The sequence below is a fragment of the Camelus bactrianus genome, chromosome 31 (genome assembly GCF_048773025.1).
Source record: "Camelus bactrianus isolate YW-2024 breed Bactrian camel chromosome 31, ASM4877302v1, whole genome shotgun sequence".
Lineage (NCBI taxonomy): Eukaryota > Metazoa > Chordata > Mammalia > Artiodactyla > Camelidae > Camelus > Camelus bactrianus.
Genome location: NC_133569.1, coordinates 10,343,986 through 10,368,779, shown reverse-complemented (window position 1 = coordinate 10,368,779; position 24,794 = coordinate 10,343,986). Strand labels below are relative to the sequence as shown.

The following is a 24,794-nucleotide window of genomic DNA, read 5'->3' as shown; positions in this document are numbered from 1 at the left end:
ATACCCTTAAACTACAGTGCAATGAAATAAAATAATAGCCAAATAAATCACTTCACATAGAAATAAAAAAATGGGTAACTGTTACAATTCTTTATTGGCCTTTAATATGAATTTTGAGAATCAAAATTGGCATTACAAACTCTTTTAACACAACTATGTTGTACTCCTGAAACTATGCTTCAATAAAAAATAAACTTAAAATTAGTGAGAATAATATTCATCAATTCCTATGAGACAATAAAAGCAATAATCAGTTAATTCATGATGCTCTAAAGTACTTGAAAAAAACTTTAAAGTATTCTACTCAAAATCTATAAACAGATAAGTAATGTGTAAGCAAAATAGACTTTTTAAGAAAAATGTATTAAACGGTATTTAAAATATAAAAATATACATGGTAGTTTGAAAAGAGCCACACCAACCTACTTTGCAAATTAGTTGAAGGAAATAAGGTAAGTGAATATAACTACAAATAATGAGAAAACTTTCTTCATTAAAAGAGATCTATATATGTAAAATAATGCATATATTTTAAAAATCTAGAATCTAAATGAAGTACAGTTTCTAAGAAAAATGAAAATTCCTAAAATTGAGGCAAGAAGAGTAGATAATCCTGACAGACCAATTACAAATAAACAAGATACACAAAATAGAGTACAAAATGTGTTCTTAAAAGGGCACTGAAAAGTTTCCATTCTAATGTGGCTGATCAAAGCCTTCATTTCTCACTTATTCTCTGAAATATAAAAAAGCAACTGGAAAAATTAGAAATAAAAATATAAATCTAATGTTTTGTTGAGGTATGTGGACTACTTAAATTCCTGAACAACAAAATAGGAGGGGGCTGCCCAAATCAGTAAATATAAAACAGAGAAGGACACGGGAAAAGAATGTCCCAAGTTTTATTTTTTATTTATTCACTTATATTTTAGTTATTTATATTCACTTATTTTTATTGAAGTACAGTTAATTTACAATATTGTACTAGTTCCAGGTGCACAGCATAGGGATTCAGTAGTTCTATAGGTTATACTCCATCTAAAGTTATTGCCAAAGAATGGCTATAGTTCTGGCGCTATACCATATATCCCCGTTGCTTATCTGTTTTCTACATAGTAGTTTGTGTCTCTTAATCTCCTACCCCCATCTGGCTCCTCCCCCTTTCCCTCTCCCCACTGTTCTCTGTATGAATCTGTTTCTGTTTTGTTATACATTTGTTTGTATTATTTTTCACGTCCCACATATAAGTAATAACATAGAGTATTTGTCTTTCTCTGTCTGACTTATCTCACTAAGCAAATAATTCTAAAATTTGTATGGAACCCAGAAAGACCCAGAATTACCAAAGCAATCTTGAAGAAAAAGAACAAAACCTGGAGGTGTCACACTTCCTGACTTCAGACTGTGCTTATGAAGCTACAGAATGCCCATGACTTCGGAGCTCAGAAAGTGTTGATAATGCTTATCTTTCTAGTGTAAGTAGCACACTCTAGAGCAAAAGCAACATTTTTTTTCTTTGTAACAACAGGACCAGCGCCTAGAGGACATCACTGGGAATGTGCACAGGTTTGGTTCCGAGAGAGGAGGAGAGCTCACGGGCAATCTTCACAGACAAGCTGCATGTGCAGGAAGCAGGACACGAGGCAATGGACACGGGGAAAACGCACACTGGGAGCAGCTCTGCAAAACTGATTCTGGCAGACTGGGGAGAAACAACAATGAAAAAATTCTAATTTCATCTTTCTGGACTGGCACATGACTTGGGTACCTCTCTACATATTTGGAAAAGAGCTCGGCCTAGATTTCTAGTTGAAATGAAAAAAAAAAGTTCTTAAAAAAAAAAGAGCTAGTTAGTATTTTAGTATTTATACAAAAATACTATTAAAAAAGAATATAATAAAGTGGCAGATAATGGAACACTCTAGGAAACAAAACAGCTTTTCAAGAATGATGAAAGGTGTTACTTAATGTATTATGGGAAACATGACTTAAAGCAATCATTTTTACAAAACAAAAGTACAACAAAGATAAACAAGAGTTTCAGAAATATATGGGAAGCCTACAGAAAGATGAGTCGGCAAACTACAGAAAATAAATAGAAAAGTAAAAGTAATCAGAGCAAAAAAGGTGAAATGGAAGTAGCACAAACAACACAAAGGCTAGACAGCACTGAGATCACATTAAATTATACTGAAGGGTACAGAGACCGTGAGCGACTCAAAACAAGCAAATGGAATGGAAGTGAGCAAGAGTTCAAAAGAATGAGAGAGAAAATTATAAATCAAATAAACATCATCTTCAAGTTGCTTCTGCCCCTTTAATAGAAAAGAACAAATCTGACTCCATACTAGATCTGTTCCTCTGGCTTTAACCCTGTGCCCTGTTTTCCAGGCTCAGTCTGGCCAGCTCTGCACCTTTTGTGAAACAATGTTGCCTTTAGCCTGAAATAGACAGGGGAGCCTGTTCTCAAGGCTCTGACCATTAAGGATATTAACACTTTTGCACTCCTACAAAGATAACAAGTTGCAGAATAGAAAATCACATTTGTTTTGTTGGAGGTTTACAGGGATCTGACCCAGGTGAAGAGCTGCAAAAACAAAGGATTCTAACAACAAAGAATACCTACACCAAGAAGTCTGCAACAACCAGGCATTCCCTCTTCCCCTTTTTAATATAAAAGGAGCCTGAATTCTGACTTGGGGAAGATGGATCTCCAGAACATTAGTTGGCCATCTTCTTGGTCAGCTGGCTTTCTGAATAAAGCTGCCATTCCTTGCCCCAAAACCTGGTCTCCCGATTTACTGGCCTGTCATGCAGTGAGCAAAACGAGTATGGACTCGGTAACACAAACATACATTGAAAGTATCCATTTGGTGTATTTAATGATTTGCTTCCACTGGCCTTTCTTCCTGAATTTTCCTTTTCTTGCCTACTCCTGCTGTTTATGAAAAATCTGTCAGCTGCTCATGTAGACACATTTCCATCTCGAGCCATTACCCTTCCAGGTAAGAACTGATGCCAAGAAGGCAATGGAAGTTGCTAAGAGTTACTACCTGGTCAGAAAAGAGCAGAAGTTGGTACTGGCTGGTGTTCAGGAGCAGGCTGGGACACCTGACAAGATGTCATAAGTACGGATAGACAGCTGGGCACCAAAGGAGAAGCTTCTAAGGCCCCATGAGGGACTTGCTGGATAGGAAGGAAATGTCCCAGACTGTAGAACTGATCCCACCACGAGCTTCCTGGCCAAGGCTGGGCAAGTCATTTAAATTATCTAGGCCAGTGCTGTTTACCCTGGGAACCACCAGCCAGGTGTAGAATTATGAAGTTATTCTGTAGCCAGGCAGAATTATAAACAAACATTTTACTACAAAGGCTCAGCATGTATAATGTTTAGAAACATTAGTGGTTTTCTTGCCCTAATGAGTTAAGTTTTGTGTGTCTAGCTTTCTGTGGTTTGTAATGCCTATGACTAGCGACTCCCTTATAGTGAGGTATTTTGAAGTTATAAGTTACTGGACACAGTACCCTCATATCACAGTTGAAAAAAATTGATCCACATAAGCCAGGCCATCTGATTTGGTAGTTAAAGCAGGGGCTCTGGGGCCAGCCTGCCTGAGTCTAAATTCTCACTCTGCCTCCAGGGGGTTCTGTGTGAATCTTTGATGACTTATTATTATTATTATTAATTATTATTATTATTACTATTATTATTACTATTATAATTATTTACTTATTTGTGCCTCTTTTTCCTTACCTTTTAAGTGGTGAGGAATATGTAGACTATCTCCTACTGTGCTGGCAGGATTAAGTGAGTTAACGTATGTGTTGCCCACTTCCCTGGGTTTCAGCATTCTCAAGGCAATCAGTTCCATACTCGGAGGCATTCTCCTCTGTCTTCGTCAGTCTAGGATGCTGTAATCACCATGGGTCGGGTGGCTTAAACAACCAGCATATTCCTCAAGTTTTGGAGGCTGAGACTTTCAAGGTCAAGGTATCTGGGAGAGGACTGGCTTCATGGCTTGAAGATGGCTGTCTTCCGACTATCTTCATGAGGCGGAGAGCAGAGAGAGGCGAGCTCTCTGGGGCCCCTTATAAGGGCACAAATCCCATTCATGAGGGCTCTACTCTCATGATCTCATTTTATCCTAATCACCACCCAAAGGCCCCACCTCCCAACAACACCACAGTGGGAGACCAGGTTTCAACATACAGGTTTCGAGGGGACGCAAACATTCAGTCCGCACATTGGCTAACTCTCCCCAACATGCAGTCATCAAACCTATACTAATTCCTTCAAAGTAACACTTACATCTCTCTGCCCATTTCCATTCCTACGTCCACTACTACTGAAGCCCTGTGACATTTTACTCCTTATTTTCCTGGTAGAGGTTTCATTGATTCCTCTTCTCCAATGCTCTCCTCACTCCAGTCTGCTTCACAGCCCTGCCAGGTAGTTCTCTCTAAAACTCGGCTTGAGGGTACTACTTTCCCACCTCACCTTGTTGTTTTTCAGGTGTAAATGTCAGAATCCTCTCCACACCCCATCCCAGACCTTTAATCCCTTACACAACCCCTCCCTACGTTACTTTTCTATTACTACTGTGACAAATTCCCAGAAACTTAATGGCTTAAACCAGCATGGATTTATCACTTTATGGCTGTGGAGGTCAGAGATCCAGCACAGTTCTCATTGGGTTAAATTCAAGGTACCAGCAGGGTGCCTGCCTTCTGGAGGGTCTAGAAGAGAATGTTTCCTTGTTTTTTTTTCCGGTTTCCAGAGGTCACCCACATTCCTTAGCTTGTGCCGCACGACTTCCTCCATCTTCATGGCCAGCAACCTTTTTGAACACTGCTCCATGGCTACACCTCCCTCTGACCCTAAACTCGGCTGGGAAATGTCCTTCGCTTTTAAGGACCCCTGTGGTTACAATGGGCCCACCTGGACAATCCAGGCTACTCGCCCTATCACCTCATCTCAGGATCCCCTTGTCCCACCCCACTCAGGCATTATGAATGCTGCTGTGACACTCACCTTGGGTAATGTTTCCTCTCGTGAGCAATTTAACATTCAAGACACTGAACAGCTTTTTGTTTTTCTTCCTTAGTTTTTCCACATTCAGTACGTCTGGTGAGATTGTATGAATCCTGTTTATTTGTGGCCCAGCACTAATCTTTAATAATCTATCATGTGTTTAAAAGGCCAACTAGTAGACAATTTAGAAGACAGAAATCCCCTAATATTTTTGTCCTAAAATATCTGCTGTCCCTTTTGCTGTGTACAGTAACATGTCACAGGTGGCTATGCTGCCGGGGGGGGGGGGTGCGCACATTGTTCTGCCACCACACTCCCCTCATTCACACCAATGTGCTGGTCTCCTAACCGAGGATCTGTGCTCCCAGCTTTGCTCACTGCCTCCTCCTTTCCATTGACCATTCTGTTCCCACCGCTTCCTTTGTTCACCACAGCAGGATTTCATGGCTACGTTCTTCTCTAAATGGAGTGGATATTGTGCATCTAACGTCTGATAATTGTTCTTATTGTATATGCACACACTCACCTACATGATCCCACCCATCCATCTCTATTTTCCTAGAATCTCCCAGAGGAATCAGTTCCATGATGGTGCTGATGATCCTGACAGTGATGACAGGGGCCTCTCAAGGACTCTGATACATAGGGAATCAATAAAGAGAGGGAATCATTGCAAAACTGCCACAGAAACAGGCTTAAAGGTAAATAAGTGATACAGTGTTTAATGAAATCGACTAATATTTAATTATTTTAAAAATTTTGTATCACTGTACTTAAAATTTTAAGGGGGAATTTTCATTCACCACTAACCAAAATTTGACTTTAGGACTGAAATCTAAGAGGATTTCTATCTTCTAACAAATTGTCCACTGGCCTTTTAAACACGTGATTCTAAAAAGATGAGTGCTGGTCTGGAAATAAACAGGATTCATATAATCTCACCAGACACAGTGAATGTGGAAAGACTAAAGAAGAGAAACAAAAAGCCATTCATAACGTCTTGAACCTTACGTTGCTCACAGGAGAAAATGTGAGCCAAGGTGAGCGTCACATCAACATGACGCCTGAGTGGGACGGGGAAGCTGACCTTCCTCATCAGACATTTATGCTGATTTGTTAGATGCCAACATGATTTCCTCATTGGACTTGCTTAAAATAAGCATAGAACAGTTTAGACTCTACCAAAAGCAGGCTAAACATTTTCCCCTGCTGCCAGATCTCTGGACTGAATATCCCCACAAGAGGGACAAGATTATATTTCATAGGGAAGTCTTCCTGAGAAACAGTAGGCTTTTAGAGGGCAGAACTGCAGGTCCCCCATGGAGGGCTGGAGGAGGGCTAGAGGGGACACTGGGAATACAGCAGGAGTGAGTTCAGATACTGCTGCTCAGGTAGCCAAAGACAGCATTGTTACCTCTAAGGATATGACATCCTCCCAAAAGTTCCATGAGTGAAGGAGCCTGTGAACACTAAGCACGTTAAGACACAGCAGCACATAATTAGCATCACAAGTCAATTACAGCATGTTTTGATATTTGGAAAATAATTAGCCCATTGCTCTTTGAAAGTACAGCAGTAGCAATAGAAATAATAAAGACTGAGCTGCCTTGGAGATAACAAACAACAATTCTAAATCTGCAGGATTCCTTGACAGTATGCGAGCAATGAGCTAGATGTTGGCTGCAGATACCTCTTACTGCAGGGCTCACTCCTGCAAAGCATACAGCTAGTTTTCTCAGCAGACAGAGGGAATCACATCAAAATTCCTAATCTTGAGAGGTTTACTACATGGCAGGAAAGATCAGACAAGTCCAAACAGCCAAATATGAATAAATGCAATCAAATATCATGAAGTGTGAATGGAGCACAGAAGAAAGAGGAATTCGTTTCACCTTGGGTCTAGAGAGACTTCAGAAAATGTGGCTTTGGAGATGGCCAAAGGCATGGGTGGAATTTTGGCAGAACAGGATGTAATAAGGAAGAGAATTTAAAAACTGATTCTAAAATTCATATAAAAATGCAAAGGATCCCAAATATCCAAAACAACTTTGAACAAGAAAAACAAAGTTGGAAGACTTACACTATCTGATTTTCAGACTTTTTAATATAAAGCTACAGTAATCAGAAATTATGGTATTGATGTAAAACAGGAAAACAGAATAATGGAACAGAATAGAATGTTCAGAACTAAACCAACACTTACATGGACAATTGATTCTCAATAAGGATACAGTGGAGGAAGGGTCTTTTCAACAAGCAATGCTGGAACAATTAGATATCCATATGCAGAAAAAAAAAATGACCTCTGATCCACACCTCACCACATACACAAAAATTAACTCAAAATGGATCATAGATCTTCATAGAAAATCTAAAACTATAAAACATCCAGGAGAAAAAGCATAGGCTTAATCTTTATGACCTTGGGTTTGGCAAATATTTCTTTGCTATGACACCAAAATCTATTTAAAAAAGAAACTGATACAGTGAACTTTATCAAAATGAAGACTCTTCAAAGCTCTTCCTAAACACTGCTAAGCAAGTGAAAAGACAAGCCATAGATAGACAGAAACTATTTGCAGATCATATATCTGATAAAGGTCTCTCTTTGTATCTGATCCAGAATTAAGAACTCTTAAAACTCAGTAATAAATCAAAGGACAATGAGCCAGACCTGAAAACACACTTCACTAAAGATATCCAGATGACTAATCAGCATGAAAAGATGCTGATTAAAGATGCCTTTAGTCATTAGTGAAATGCTTTTTAAAACCACAATGAGATACTACTACACATACAAACTAGAATGAATACAATTACAAAGACCTCACAAAGTGCTGGCAAGCAAGTAGAGCAACCAGAATTGATACACACCATGAGGAATTTACAGTAATACAATCATTTTGGAAAACTGTTTAGCAGTTTCTTAAAAAAAAGCTAAACAGCTATCTACCATATGACCCAGACATTTCTCGTCTGGGTGCTTTAAAAAACAAAAGCATACGTCCATACAAAGACTTGTAACCAAATATTCACTGCAATTTTATTTATAATAGCCAAAATTGTAAATAACCCATGCATCCATCAAGAAGTAAATGGATAAACAAATGATGGTCTATCCAAACACTACACACAATAAACTTCTCAGCAATAACTCAGCACTAAACAATACTCTGCTGTAAGAAAAATGAGCTATTAATACAGCAACACAGATGGCTCTCAAAATAATTATGCTGAATGAAAGAAGTCAGACAAAACAGAGTAGATAGTGCGTGAATCCATTCATACAAGGATCTTGAAAATGCAAACCAATATGTTGTGATAGAAAGCAGATCAATGGTTTCTAGGGGAAGAGATGGGGGAGGGAGGGACAACAAAAGGCAGGAGAGAAGTTTTGTGGGTGATGGGTATGTTCACTGTCCTGAGTGTGGTCATGGTTTCTTGGTGATATACTTATGTCAAAGTGTATTAAGTTGTATGCTTTAAATATGTGAAAATTATTCTGCCAAGTATACCTCAAAGCTGTTTTAAGAAAAAAGGCACTTCAGTCCTGATCCACCTCAGCGCCTGAATGGAGTGAGATGATCAGTCCCTCACCCTGTCTGCCTGACGGGAAGGTAGAAAACCTCTCATGGAAGACAACATATGGTTTTCTCATTCACAATGTCTGCTGCGTAATAAAGAATTTCTAGACATGCAACATGTCAAGACCATATGACTGATACTATGAGAACAAGAAACATTAAACAGATGCAAACCCCCAGGTGATGTTGGCCTCAGAGTTAACAATAAAGACTATAAAATGATTACTTCTAATATATTCAAGAAAATAAGGAAATGATGGGGAAATAGATAACAGGATAAAGATTTTCATCAGAGAAATATACTGGAATGCATTTTTAAGAAAACTCAAACAGATAATCTAGAACTGAAGCTTTCAGGTCTGTAAACAGGTGAACAGAGCTAATTTGGATCTTTTTTTAAGTAAACCTTTGAGTAATGCTGCATAAGATACAACAACAAAAATAATACAGAGCTAAATAACAACAACAACAACAACAACAACAACAATAATAATACAGAGCTAGCTATGGAGAGAGAAGTTCCCAGGTGACAATGTAAAGAGGTTTCATGTTTGTCAAAGCACTGTCCTATCCACGTATCTCCCAATCCTCAAAACTGACCAGTGCAGTCCCACTGGGCAAGAAATGCCACACCATTTCACAGTGCATACGCAGGTTGCCCTACTGATCGATAAAATCAGTGATAGGAGAGGGGACAAAACTCAGATTCCTGATCCCTTGTTTCACTTACTGTGGGACAAATGATCAATTCAAGGGTAACAAATCAGTGAATGAATGAATAACATAACTCTCAATTAGGCCCACAAGTGCCTGGAAGAGTGAGCCTGGGCACACTGAGTAACGTAACTGCCCATCTACTTTAATCGCTGTCCTTTCCAGGTTTATGTAAAGGTTACTTCCACCCAGGCAGTGACTCCTGAAGGGCAAGAATCATGTCTGAACACGCTTTCAAATCCAGAGCAGAACCTGACAACACTTCGGCTCTGGAGTCTGTGGTTAGCAAGTGTGGAATCTCAGTGATTCCAGCTCTTACGCCTCTGCCTTCCCACCCACCCCTCACAACATGGCCCTTATGACCAAGTTCTCCTGGGGCTGGGGCCACGGAACCCATTTACAGGATGGGAAAAACCTGATCATATGAACTAACCTCCAAATTATCATCGAGTCACCTGCACTTCAAGGATCAGTAATCCCAGAAGCTTTGCAGTTGAGGCAGCTGAGAGACTTTTATATCAGCTCTGTCTTCTACTGTGACTGCCTGGGTGACATCAGACAAGGAATTGTGCTCAAAAGCCTCAGTTTCTCCTTTCAGGGTAAGCCTGATTAACAGATCTCATCGCCCACTCAACAAATGTGAAGATCAATGATTTACACAGGAGTGCAATACTCACTAGGTTGTGGATTTAGACTCAGAAAAATCATTTGAGAAAGACTGACAGAATGCAGCTTTAATGCAAATTTAAGTAGTCTTACCTTTCAGTAAATCATCTTCTTCCCCTACTTGTCACTTCACACAAGTTTAAAAGATGTTTGAGAACAGGGATGAGTGTGCCAGCAATCTGCGACCCAATAACCTAAAACGTCACCTAGGAAAAAGAGGGGAGTAACACATTTAGAAAAAACATGGTGAGGATGGCGGGACTGTCCCCCAACTCCAGGCTAAGAAGCTCTGAGTAATAGCCTTCCTGCCTGCCTGGAGCATCAGCTGATGTGAAAACTGACCCAGAAACCACACTGTGTCCAGCAGCTCTTCCGTAACACAGGCTACATTTTCTCAGGGTGAAGAACTGGCTCCATTGACCCCTTTGTTGAAGAATAAAGACAAAGGAGACCAAGAGAGTTCTGCTCCTCCCCAGGGGAGAGCCCAATTCTTGGTCTGACTCCACTGTGCTTGCCTCCCAGGAGCAGGATAAACTGGAGATGGGCGTCCTGTGAACCTGGGGCAGCAAAGGTTGCCCCTGTGCCAGGCTGCAGGGGGGATGGGAACAAACTGACCAGCTGGCCAGGGGCAGCCCCCTCAGGGCAACGTGCCCTGACTCCAGTGGTTAGGCCGTCAGGCAACCTGTGTCTTTCGACCTGGAGCAACAGGGGTCGACCCCAGGCCAAGCTGCAGGGAAGACGGGAGCTAATCCACCGGCTCCCCCATGGCAGGCTCCATACCCCCGCCACCACCCCACAGCCCCCAGGATGACCTGGAGAAGAGTGATCAGCGAACGAGGGGCAGCAGAGGCTGCCCCCAGGCCAGGCCGCCAGAGAGATGGGAGCTAATACACCATCTCCTCCGGGGGCAGCTCCGCCCCGCGACCTCACCCCGCCGGCCTCCTGGGAGCAGGCTGAGTAGGACAGGTGTGTCCCCCCGACCCTGGGCGCAGAGAACGCCCACAGGACAGGCCGCGTGGGAGAAGGGAGCAAATTGACTGGCTGGACCCAGGCAGCACCCACTCCACCGCCACCGCCCCCCGACCGCACCGCGCCCGCCTCCCAGGAGCAACCTGACCGGGAGTGGGGTGTCAGGTGAATCTTGGGCGGGAGAGGCGACTCTCAGGCCAGGTCAGGAGAGAAGAAATGGACCCGCCAGCCGGGACAGCCCCTCTCCACCCGCCGCCGCCGCCGCCCCATGACCGGGCCGGGCCCGCTTCCCGGGAGCAAGCTGACCTTATTCTTGGGCAGCAGAGGACGCCCCCAGAATTGGCCCCGGGAAAGAGGGGAGCAAACTGACCGGCTCCCCTGCGGCAGGCCCTCTACCCCGGCCCTCTCCATCCCCGCACCCTAACGGCACCGCTCCCGGCCTCCCTCCCCCAGCAAGCTGAGTGGGACAGGTGTGTCTGGCGACCTGGGGCAGTAGAGGCTACTCCCAACCAGGCCGCTGGGAAGACGGGAACCAATCCACCAGCTCCGCAAGGCTGCCTCCTCCCCCCGCAGCCGCCACCGCTCCCGCCCCCTGACCTCACAGTGGCCTCCTCTGGGGAGCAGGCTGACCTGGAGGCAGGCATCTGGCGAACCTGAGGCAAAAAGGACTGTCCCCAGGACAGACGGCGGGGGAGATGGGAGCAAATGGACTGGCTTCCCCGCTACAGGCTCCCTACCCACGCCGCCCCCGGAACCCTGACACTTCTCCCACACCCAGTCGATGGTGTGGGAAGTCATCCTACATGCAGACACCCGGGATCGGCTCATCCAAGAGGTCCAGCAAGTGCGTGGAGCCACTGATGCTGCCTCCGTTGGTCATGGTGTAATGAGTCCCTAAGGAGCAAAACAGGAACAAGGAGCCTGTTTTATGAGGGACAATGGTGAACTATGCGACCTTCTTAGCAGCTCATTAGTGATTCATAAAGAAACAGTATCACTTGAAATAACTGCAATAAAATAGAGGAAGGAAAGCATTAAGAAAATGGAAATAAAGCAGAAAGACTATGGCCTATCCTTTCAAACTCTTGCTGGAGAATCAAACACGCCTGCCTAACAGTCACCGTACGCTCTGGAGGAGGGAACTCTGCTGAACTTACTGTTTACTGTTGATTACGGCACAGACTCTGCAAAGTTAGTTAGATAATGACTTATAGGAGATTGGTAAATCAAAAGTTATGACTGTCATCTAGTAAGAATGTAAATGATTTCTGTCTAGTAGAAAAGAGAATCCCCAGCTGCAGTGCTGGTCCTGCTGTTTGACTGCGACCTGTAACAAAGTCCATCCCTCCACGCACTACCTGTGTCTGGGAGCCTCGCACATCCTCCTCTGAATCAGCTCCTCATCCAGCTGGTCCCCTCACCAGAGTTACAGAAATCTTTGACAAGTGTCCACCCTATACCTTATAAGAGTGTAACAGATTTGAAGCTACAAGGAAGGAGACTGAAAGACAATTCACAATAAAGAAATGAAGTGGCTCTTAAACTTGAAAAGAAGTTCAGTCTAACACAAAAAAATGAAACAGAGAGGGGAGGGTACAGCCCAGTGGTAGAGTGTGTGCTTAGCATGCTCAAGGTCCTGGGTTCAATCCCCAGTACCTCCATTAAAAAATAAACAAACAAACCTAATTATTCTCCCCCAAAAAATAAAATAAAAAGTAGAGGTGCATTTAAAAAAAAAAAAAGAAGAAACACAGATCAAATCTATAATTTCATTTTCTTCTATCAGATTAGTAAAGATAAAAACAGTTAGCTAATGCACTGAGTTGGCAAAGTTATGCAGAAAAGGTCCCCTGGCACAAAAATCATTAGTTCCAATATAAAATGGTATAACCTCTTTGGGAAGGCAAAGCTACACAGATGCCCTCCAACCCAGCAAGCACACCTCCAGAATTTTTCGGCACTTAAACCTGCATAAATCCATAAATTATGCACAGGGGCAGGACACCTTCCCAGTGCTCTAGAAAGCAAGCACAATGAAGGCCAAAGCGCTTATGATCTGAAAGAGGGGTTGGCAAAGGAGCTGGGGCATAAGCATGTGAGATTCTGGAGGCCGTACAGTCATTAACGACTCAACTCTGCCACAGAAGCACTGAAGAGGTCATGGACAACACATAAATGAACGGATATGGCTGTTTCAATCATCACACTTTATTTATGACACACGTGAGAGCAAGGTGTGGCTCGACCCCAGACCTGCAGTCTCCACAGCACAAGCCAAAGTCACCTGAAGACACTTACCAAGAACTTTCTATGTAAGTGGCACTCTTCTAGATAGTACAGGAGATACAAAGGTAACAAAAATATCATCCCTTTTAAGGTACAAGTTGGGGATTCCCAATTCAAAATATACTTTAAAACCAAGTTCTAATATCAAAGCACTATAAAATCAATTTTAGTTGCGTTACCTATTTTTAATTTGTTATAAGGAAATCTTAAGACTGAAGTATTTATAATTAGGTGGGATTAGTCTAAGAAAACTTCTTTAAGAATGTAAATTTTAAATTGTAATTTGAAACCATCATGCTACGGTTTCACAATAATTACAGCTAAATATTTGATGTTAGGTATCTTTATACCTATTTCTGAAAAAAGAAACATGTATATGATATGAATACTGACTGTGAAAGCTTATATTACACCATTAGGAAAGAGTATGAAGGACAAAAACCAGCCTAGCTAAGAAACATTTACCCTAACCCAAGATTGAAAATTATCAAACTTGAGTATTCCACTGCTAGTGGAAGTAAAGACTGATGCAAACATATGGAAGGACAATTTGGAAATATCTATCAAAATATAAAGTTTCCACTTACAGGAATCAATTCTACAAGTGCACAAAGACTTAAAAGTTCTCACTGAAACTTTACTTGTATACTGCAAAAGTCAAACCAACAGAAATGTCCCATTCATAGGTAATTAAATGAATGATGGACATCTGTGCAATGGAATACAATGCAGCATTTAAAAAGGATGTAGCCCAACATATGATCTAGCAATCCCACTCCTGGGTGTATATCCAAAGAAAACCCCAATTCAGAAAGATACATGCACCCCAATGTTCATAGCAGCACTGTTCACAACTGCCAAGACATGGAAGCAACCTAAATGTCCACTGACAGATGACTGGATAAAGAAGCTGTGGTACACACACACACACACACACACACACACACACACACACAATGGAATATTACTCAGCCATAAAAAAGAATGAAATAATGCCATTTGCAGCAACATGGATGGACTGAGAGATTATCATACTAAGTGAAGTAAGTCAGAGAAAGACAAGTATCATATGATATCACTTACATGTGGAATCTAAAAAAATGACACAAATGAACTTATTCACAAAACAGAACTGTTTCTGCTACCAACTGCCCAGATTCTAGTCCTACCCAGCTAAGTAACTTTGGACAAAGTCATCTTTAAATATTAAGCATCTACAAGGTATATGTTATACCTTATAATAAAGACATATGTATAAGCAAAAAGGCATTCAAAATTTTTCTAAAGCCCTAAAAACTTAGCAAAGCTGGTACATAATTTTTCAAATAGATGATTTTAGCATAAGTGATTAATTACATCTTCATATTCTGTGGCAGTAATACAGTCCTCATGCCAAAAATAAACACCTAGTAGTGTGTCATTTAAATGGAAATGTACTAGTTGATACAGAACATAAGGCATGGCACTCTACTAACATATACACAAGCACTGTAAAAATGAAACCTGTTCTATTTTGTGGCTTCTAAGAGAAAAGCAAAATTCCCAAACTCCTCTTCTACAAGTCTGATGGTTTAAACTGACGTGTGTCCTCTTTTGTTTACCAACAAAGAAACTACTGTAAATGCTGAGCCATTCACAAAATGCTTGTGCGGCAAAGCTGGAATCTGGATTTTCCCCTGCCGCTATCAGAATTGCCTCGATCAGAGCAGAAGACAGTCATGAATCAACTGCAGGAGGTGGAAGGGAGGTACCCAGAGCCACCATGCCAATACGGGGACCAATTCTATGACTGTGCAGGCAGAAGCCAAGTGAACTGCATTGTGGGCTGCAATCTCTCCTTCCTGATCACTCAGAAAGGCAGTGAGAACAGGAATTAATACAGAAAGGTTTACTATTTTAAACAATGAATGCTGCTTCTGCCCACCTGGTAACCCTTTCCCCAAATTTCTGAAACAAGCCAATTATTTTTTGAAAACTTCTAGCAAGCACTGAATGCAGGATGTCAACCAGAGCAATCTTCCCCTCCCCAGCTAAGGAAACAGCATGCTACCGAGGGTAGGCTCATCAATCTCTGCCTCCTGGATATGCAAGCCTCGAGCAGAGTGATACAAAGACAGGGGAAGTCTATTAATCTTAACGACTGATCTTTAAAGGACACAGGACAGTCCCCATTACCTAGATCCCTACACCTCAGACTGTAAGACAGTGAGATCTCAAAGTAGCAACACCCAAAATTAAGACAAAAACTTTTCTGGAGGTCTGACTACCAGTTGCCAGTGACCACCCTTCTACTACCTAATGGCTGAAAACAGCATCTAGAAAAGACTAAAGATCACTTTCTTTCCAGAGTGGCCTGGTAGAGAGATTCCATGACCTTAGCACACTCTGAGGTCAGAAAGCCCAGAGTCACGTTCCAGCTGCACTGCGTGCCCGGCTGCAGGCGCAGCACAGACCACTTAGTAACCTCTTACAGGTGCCTGGGTCTTCTCACCCGCTTCCAGAGCCTTCCAGAGCATGGGGCGTGGGCCAGAGGCAGAACATGTAAGATACCTATTAATAACCTCGACAGATAGGAGATCAATAAATGCAAGTTATCGTTTCTGCTTAAATATTTTGGCATTTAATATTTCATCAAGCTGTATTTCATTACTCACATGGTATTAATCTTAACCAAAAGAATAATATGACAAAGAGGAGAAAAAAGTGTTTCACAAATTTAAGCTCTGGGTTCCTCTACAACTGCATACTGAGCAAAAATTCTGTAGATTTTTAACAGATAATCAAGCCTGGTATGGACAGAAAAACAAATTTCTAGAATGCATGTTCAGTGACCAATCTTTCCATGAAGTGGACATCCTATAATTTAAATATCACAACAATACCTCATAGTTCAAGCATGACTAACACTAAAATACCTCAGCCAGGAGGGAAAACTGTCCAGTCAATGAGTTGTAACTGGCCTGCAGCCTTCTTGCAAAAATAACTTTATTGATAAGAGGACTTTTTGCCTTGTTTATTTTTTCCCGACACAAAACTTTGTAAAATTCATGCATACCCATGTAAACACAAATTTATTATTTATTAATATCTATAATCTAAACAAAAAGTTTAAAAATTATCTGTAGGAAAATTAAATTTTATGTTATTATTTAAAGAAATATTTTCACCAGTGGGCAAAGAACAGTCTTTTCAACAAACGATGCTGGGACAATTGGCTCCCTACATGTAGAAGAACGAAGTCAGACCCTACCTACCTCGCACCATACATGAAAGTTAACTCTACACGGGTCACAGACCTCAATGTAAGAGCTGAGACTGTAATGCCTAAAACAGAGGAGCAAATCTTTGTGATCCTGGGTGCAGATAAAACAAGCACAGGTGGCAGAAGAAAACACATAGTAAACCAGATGACATCAGAATCAAACCAACCTTTCCCACTGAGAGGCCAGGCGCTGTGTTGTGACAAAACAGCTAACACATCCTGAGCAAGTACGGTGTGCTACACGTGGTTCTCAGCACTTCACAGGTATTAGCTCATTTAACCCCCGCAACAACCCAGGAGACAGGTATTAAGATCTCCATTCTATCAACTAGAAAGATGAGACCCAGAGAGTTACGAGACATGCCCAAGGCCACACAGCTAGGAAGCAGTGGAACAGGGATCCAAACTCAATACTCTGATTCCAGAGATATTTCTTACCACTACACGCTGTATGGCCTAAAATACTGCCTAAAAATAATTCTATGGTTTACTGGCTGGCAGGTTTTAGGACACATAGACACGCCTCTCTCCAAGCAGGCTAGGAACTGTCAGGTGCTACCTCCTCCCAGGATGCACCTAGCACTCAGACTATCAGGACAGCCCAGCTGCCATCAGAGCCCCCTCTGCCTTTGGCTCCAGACCGCCTTCTGCTGCAACAGCTGTCACCAGCGCTGCTCTGGTACCGGCCTCACACCCCATGCCTCAGCAGAGGTCTAGGACAGAACACGCACTCTTTCTGTCCTCAGGTAGACCCAAGTGCCCCTCCAGGTATATACTTAGAAACTGATTTTGAAACTCTTTTGACTGTGGCCCACAGAGCAAGAAACATTTCCCACTGACGCAGTGTACAGATAACACACGTGAGTAAAACCAAAGTTTAGCATATTTAATATCTGGCATATATTCTGATATTTCTACTTTCTATTTCCTTCCTTCCTTTATTTTTTAAAATACTGGTCACAACCCAACATGATGAAACCTGTAATTGGACAAACGTAACTAGAGAAATACAGACATTAGTGAAATTATCTGCTTTCCCATAAATAAAAGCCTTTATATTCCCACCACTAGTCCTCAACATACATTTGCTGAACTGATCTGAAAAAAAAATACTAAACTGTTACACCTAAAACTGAATGAATTCATTAGTAAATTTCACCATCACACACCTTCAGCAGTCTACGCCTCTTCTCAAAGAGGAATGTCCAAACAGTAGTTCTACATGCAAAAGTAGGTATTTATTTGTCTACTGAGACTGCTACTTGTCACCTCCGGGGTCAATCCCAAAAGATGTGACAGCAGTGATCCCTGCCACTTAAGCTTACAGGCAGATGACTATCCTATCACACACACACAAAACATACTTTTTAAAAAAAATTATGAAAGAAGGCAGGCAGAAATCTAAAATTCTACATATTCCCTGACAACCCAGTTTCAGCCGTACATTCGGAGCCGGAAGTCTAGTTCCCAGGGTGTTTTTTCCCACCCTCGGCCACCTTACTGGCAAGAAATGGTTACCCTGGTGAGGGAGGGGAAAGTGAATGTGGTACGCTGACAGTGGAAGTTCCAGAATGTCAGCAAACGGCCAAATGAAAGATGAACAAGGTAACACAGAGCCTGTACTCGGCAGGTGGCCAGCTACACGTCTGCTGGGTAAACGAAGGTAATGGAGCATTTGCTCCTTAACTTCATCCCGCCATCCACAGTCATATTTAACTGCCATCTATTTAAACTGCAAAGACTTGGAAAGTAAAGCCAACTGTCAGCAGAAGAAGACTCCTCCTTAGGATGGAGACCCCACAAAAGGTGGGATCTTCCCTGCCAGCTGGAAAGAATTCACAGCTGAAGCAGAGGGACACAGCAAAAGCTGCTTTCTTTCTCAACCTAGGAAACGAGGAAATGGAAGGAAAGTGCTGGAGCAGAGAGAAGGGAAGAAGAGTGCTTGTGTGAGGAAAAGATGCTTGAATGGGGAGCCGGCAGCCAAGCTGGCCGGTGGAGACAGCTCCACCTAGGTCGGGCCATGTGGACTTTTATGGGAGGCTTCTGCCATCATGTCCTCCTTATGGGTGTGATGGAGCCAGTCAGCCCTTGTATGGGCCTTTCTGGTTGTTGCCATGGCAACAGCCAACTGTTGTGGCACTGGTGGGTATGTCATTAACATATTACTACGAGCATATAAGGAGCATATAAGGAGGCCCAAGGTCCACTGGAAGCCAGATCCTGTCATCTTGGGCTCCTATGGTTCTAACCAGTTCTGTTTCTTCTCTCTGAAGCTGCCTCCTGAGACTTAGATAATAGTAACTGGTTTGTAGTCCAGGGAGGGGCAGGGGTTTGACCCTGGAGGCAACAGCTTTGGTAACAAAAAGGAAAGTTGCTTTCAGTCAGAATGCCTGCAACCTGGTGGACCCAGTATGCTACCGCAAGAAATCATCTCCAAAGATTCTGTTCAGCCATGAAAGTTTTAAAGGGAAACGGGGGAGTAATCTCAGTTAATCAATGAGACAGGTAGTCAGAATTGTCATTCCCCCAGTGCCTGTAGGCTTGTCCTAATCAGCTGCTGGAGTCTGCTCTTCTATGACTCAGGGAGGCCTGGGAGATGTCAGCTGTTCTACAAACAAGAGGCAGGGGTTGGGGGGGGAGCCCACAGAGTCCTGCTTGACATCAAAATTCCAAAGTTGACAGAAGATACACAATCAGTAAGTGGCGATGCTGAATCACCCAATTCACTGTCTCCTTCTCCATTCTATTGATACTTGAAAATAAAAGGCTGTATCCGTAGGCTGGGGTGATAAAACGGATATTAAGACATCAGCATAACTGAAAACCAGTTCCACGTTTGTTTAGGACCTCTGCATGTAAAATGATTTGTATATCACATAAATTAAAAGATTCATGAAACTTGCTCTTTTAAATGGAGGCAGGAATAAATTGATAGAACTGCAAAAAACTACAAATTAAGCACGTCTATTGAAAAACAGAAACAAAACTGTAAAATACAATTTAAGCCACCAGTCTCCTGTGGTCTTGTATCAGCACAAAACAGAGACTCCAATGCTGGGAAACAGCCAAAATCCCAAATCTAATCTACATGGCAGGAGATCTGCTCATGTTTTGATACCTTGAAACACAGAGCATTTTAACCACAACAAGCTATGAGATGGTACAAAATTAATCATACTAAGAGTGCCAGTTGTTTTTAATAAATAGAACTAGAGGCAGTAAACAAACCATATTTTACTGAAGATTTTAAATCCATATACTGTGGGCAACATAAACTTAAACACAGTTTTGTTTTATACTATTTTAGAATACAAAGAGTTTCTGATCTCAAATAATCTCTATTTGTCTTTTTAATTTATAGACACTTTAGATGAAATAATTTGTAAGAAGAGTCTCAGTTTTCTAGTTGACTAAAAGTATAATAAGGACCTGAATCCCAAAATCATTTCACAAAGAATCTATAGGATTGCTTCTGTGGCTATAAGAATATCATCTAACACCTAGATTTCCAAATAATGTGCAAAAAATGCTAACTACTGATACTTTAAGGAGGGAATAAAAATGAACAAATTCATCTATTATAACAGGAAGAAAAACCTTTACTTAAATAGATCTCTGAGCTAATGGATGTCAAGAAATGAATTCAGGTAGAAATGTACAAAAAATAAGACTTCAAACTTTATTTCAAAGGAAAGCCACATTTTTCGCGGTTTGAGACTGCTACGAGTCTGGCCTTCAAGTTCCTCTAGGGTCGGGCCTCTTCTCCCCTCCTGAAGCACCCCTTCTACTGACGCGCGGACCAGGGAACAGCACACTAGGCACTCCCTCCCACCAGAGCACGTGCGCTGCTACCCTGTCCACCAGGGATGCCCATCAAACCCCCGTGTGCACGTGGAAACTCCGCCGACTTGGATAACGCTCATTAAAAGGAGACTGATCTCCCCCAACCCCCAAAGTCCCGCAGAACATGCAGCCTATACCATTCACAGGACACATACTAACTTCCTTAGGTTTTGTTTCTTTGTCTTTAAACCCGGGAACCCTTCTAACGCCCCACCAGACTCCACCCCGCAAGCTATTAAAGGGACACAGAGTGCAAAGCAGTGCATCCCCAGGTGAGAGTATGAACCTCCCCATCGCCACAAGCCCTGACTTCTCTGTAACATTTCTTTACCTCAGTCTTGTCAACAGAAAACGGGGACTATAACAGTTCCTACTTCATAATCTGTGACGAGGATTAACGTCTTGTTACACATAAATGAATTCATACACATAAAGCACTTACAACAGCGTCTAAGTACTAGCTGTTGTTAATTTTACTATTACTACCACCATGGGTTCTCCACAGCACCTGACAAGTGTCTTTCAGATGCAGGAGCTCAATAAACACTTCCAATGAAACAAGAAATATTTAAATGATGCTGAAGGTCCCCCAAATCAAACCACTCTAAGGGTCTGTTAGAGTCATTCAACCTCCAAGCTACCTAAACGTCATTAACAGGGAAGAAAGTCAGAGCATAAAACTTACAATCTAAATAAACCAAAGGTTTTTATTTTCCCTGATAAAATTGTAAGAGACATTTTATGAAAGAACTTAACTTTCTGTATAAGAAATATACCCCAAAAGATAATAATTTCTAAAATGTCACCTTAATTTCTGATCTACCAGCAATATATTAACAAATTCTAATCTCCGTGCATTTCCAGTGTCTATATTACTCACTTAAATAGGAACCTTCATCATTTACCATCTCACCGTGACAAGTAGCATCAAATTCAGTTTGCTCCACAAAGGTAATCCCTAACTCCAGCACTCAGGGATTCACTGAAGAGTCGTGTTTACTTTGCTGCTATCCTTTACAATTTTATACTTTGATTATCTGCCACCTCACTCTTTATCAGCCCCAAGAGATGTTTCTAGTCATTCTAATTTTGTCCTCACAGGGAAGCCGACTCCTCTTCTTTATTTATGTTAGCTGCCTGTCTCTGCATCTCCAGTTCCTTTGTTTTGACCCCTGGCCACAAAAGGTCATAAACTATGGATAACAAATAACCTCGTATCCATAGATACGAGCATACTACAGTAGAGTCAAGTGAGCCTAATTCCCAGCTTGTTCTGCACCTCAAAGACACAATGTTACTTTCAAATAACCCTGGCTTCTGCTGAGTAAGCGCTCATCACAGGATAAGAAACCTACTTAGGCTGCCAAGAGTGGGACTGATTTCCACCTTGAGCAAGATTCCTGAAGGACTATTTATGAAAATATAATAGAAACAAAAAGCTTTTATTTTAGTAATAACCATACCAGTAATCATGCCTACACTCACATAAGCTATGACTTCTTTCCCATGCAGAGGTGGGGTCCATATATAAATTCTGTCCAAGATGGTCAAACTTAACACTAGGAATTTAAACTTCCCAAGCCCAGGTCTTCTGGCTTATTATAAATCAACAAACAAATGTTATAATAGCTCAGAGAAAACACAGTTTAATCACTGATTAGCAAATACTGCGACATTTTAAAGGTCACCATTCATTCACGTAGCTTCCTGTTTAAAGCCTTACCAAAAAAGGAATGATGGGAACAGAGGAAAAAGGAGAGCTTAGGAACACATTTGAACTGGAAAAACAAACAAACCCAACAATTCTGGGTGCTAAGACTATTAAATTTTAATTTCTTTGTGCTTTTAGATATTTCACAAATGCACCAGAATAATTTATATATACATATATGTATTTTACTAAGAAGGTAACTAACAGAAAGCACAACATACATAACATGATCGTCATATATTTTTTCTCAAAATCTGAAAATCAAGCTTTTACTAGCAACAGAATACTACAGGATATGTATAAATAATGTTACCACTGTTCAGAGCCTAATACTGTCTGGTCTGGTAGACACAGTGCAACCGATAAATATTTGTTAGGTATGTTACCATTTCTTAATCCTAATGGAACTTAATGCTTTAAAAAAAAAAGTGTTCTCAGAATACAAATCCTATTTTAAATAAAAGAGGCTAAACACGCTCAGGAAAATCATGACTTCCTTATTTTCTTCATAAATTAAAGTTCGGGTTAAACCATAAAATGAGTTTACAATATGCAGGAAATTCAAACTAATGTGGCTCATAAACAAAGTCATCTAGCTAAGAGATTTTTCTTGAGGTTCAATTATCTCTCTAGAACTGTCAGCCTATTTTTAGAATAATCAGTCTAAGAAAAATGAAAAAAAAAAAGGCAGTTTAACATGTGATCAGTTTTGGCAGTGCCTGCCAAACGGTTTACATGTATGCTGGGCGCTTTTCTGGTTTTTACAAACTACTATTATTTTTTCTGACGTGTGAAAATTATCCTCTATGTTTTCATCAAGTAAGTTCTTACGAGATCCCTATGGCAGGCACTGTAGCTAACCACTTGAACGTGTATAAAATTAAGTGTTACTATAGAAGCGCGCTCATCGTTACCGCCGCCGGAGCGCTCTAGGACGCAGGCAGGGCTGCTCCTGCGCGCCGTCTGCACGGTGCCCGGCAGCGGCGAACCCGCGGCACCTGGACGCGCGCCGGGGGCCGTGACCACCGGCGCCACGGCGGGAGCGCGGGGAACGGGCGGGACGGGGACCGCCGCCCGCTTACCTCGCTTGTGCAGCTCCCGCAGCGGGATGGCGTCTCCTCCCCCGTCGTAGGGCAGGAAGAGTCCCCCGGCGGCGGCGTCCATGGCTGACGCCGGACGAGGCCGGAGCGGCGAGCTCACTGCCGTGCCCCTGCAGCCCCAGGAGCCGCCGTAACGGGCGCGCGGCGCAGCCTCCACCGTGACGTCACCGCGCGCGCCGGTTCCCGGGCGACGGGCGGCTCTCGTCAACCGCTCGTTCCCTTCCTTGGAGGAGCGAGCCAGCAACACGTCCAGGCTGGAGGAGAAAGGCACTTACCGTGCCAAGTACCTTAGCTAGTTATGAAATATGCGCAGAGAGATTTCCTAGGTGGGAGGCTTTCCTCTCTCCCAGCTTCTTCCTTTTCCTACCTCACAAAGATTTTGTTGTGCTCAAAAAAATAAATAAATAAATAAATAAATAAATAAATAAATAAATAAATTAAAAAAAAAGCTTTTAGTGAAATGTGTCTCGAGGGGTACTTCAGTTGTCTCTTTGCTAGAAATTTTATAAAATTCAGAAATGAACTCTTTCTAAAGTTTCAAACTGTCATTCCAAATGGAGGAAAAAAAAAAAAAAGCGGATGCTCATTGAAGCTGAGTTCAAATTGTCACAGCCGGCTCTCAGAGGATTCCTCTAGGCTAGGAGATTCTCCTTCTGAAATACTATGTTGCCGCAGGGCCACTAAACAAAAATGTGCTATTCATTAGAAGCGATGCCAAAGGACTTTGTAAAATTTGTTTTCCTAAGTACCAAACGGGCCAACCCTAAGGTTTTCTCCAATTCAGTGCGTTTATATGAAACTTGGGAGCAAGAGAAGGAAAGAGTGGACTCATGGCAATAAAGAGAAGAGAGAAATTCTATTCAATTTGTCTAGTACATTTTAGTTATTTGGGATCTTTTAAAAATTAGATTAAATAAAGTTTTTATATTGCAATAAGTTTGAGCCTCAGAAAGAGAGACCTTCTTATAAAATCCCACCTGGGATTTGGGGGAAAGGGTTCTGAGAAAGAAATCCGGACTACTTACTGCTATAATCTACCTGAGTCTGGCTATTAACATTTATGATATGACCATGCGTAGGTTTTTTTTTTTTTCTGTTTTCTGTATTTTTCAAATTTTCTTGAAAAAAATTTTTTTTTAACAAGGAAAGCTAACTTTGAAACAAGCTAACTTTGCTAAACTAATTGTAAATTTGGTCCTTTTTGGTACTTTGGTAGGTTAAGTTCTATTTTAAGACTTTTAAGGGGGGGTGGATATAGCTTAGTGGTAGAGCACATGCTTAGCATGCACAAGGTCCTGGATTCAATCCCCAGCACTTCCACTAAAAAACAAAGAAACAAACAAAAACTTTTCAAAAATACATGCTTTATGGCATTTATAAATGGTTTAGTTTTCATACTACTTACATCCTTTTATGCCTTTATATGAAGTGAAAATCTACCTACAGGTCTTCCTGGTATTTGTAGGCACTCTCTTAACCTGTTTTTCCTGATTTACAACGTAGTCATACAGGAAAAATGGAAAGGACAGCTATCCAGCACTAACTGCAGGGGGAAGAATACCTTTCCTGTAAAATATATTGACTGTTGCATAAGTAAAAGTTCTGTAGCATAAGTAAAACCTTTTGA

At 41.7% G+C, this 24,794-nt stretch overlaps 1 long non-coding RNA gene across 1 annotated transcript; it reads right to left on the bottom strand.

Moving 5' to 3' along the window:
* Positions 1-888: 888 nt before the first annotated feature.
* LOC123618459 (uncharacterized) lies at positions 889-23,330 on the bottom strand. Its single transcript, XR_012503488.1, has 3 exons — positions 23,150-23,330; positions 10,090-10,202; positions 889-1,702 (listed from the first exon to the last, which is right to left on the bottom strand). It is a non-coding gene; the product is annotated as an uncharacterized LOC123618459 (long non-coding RNA).
* Positions 23,331-24,794: the final 1,464 nt, after the last annotated feature.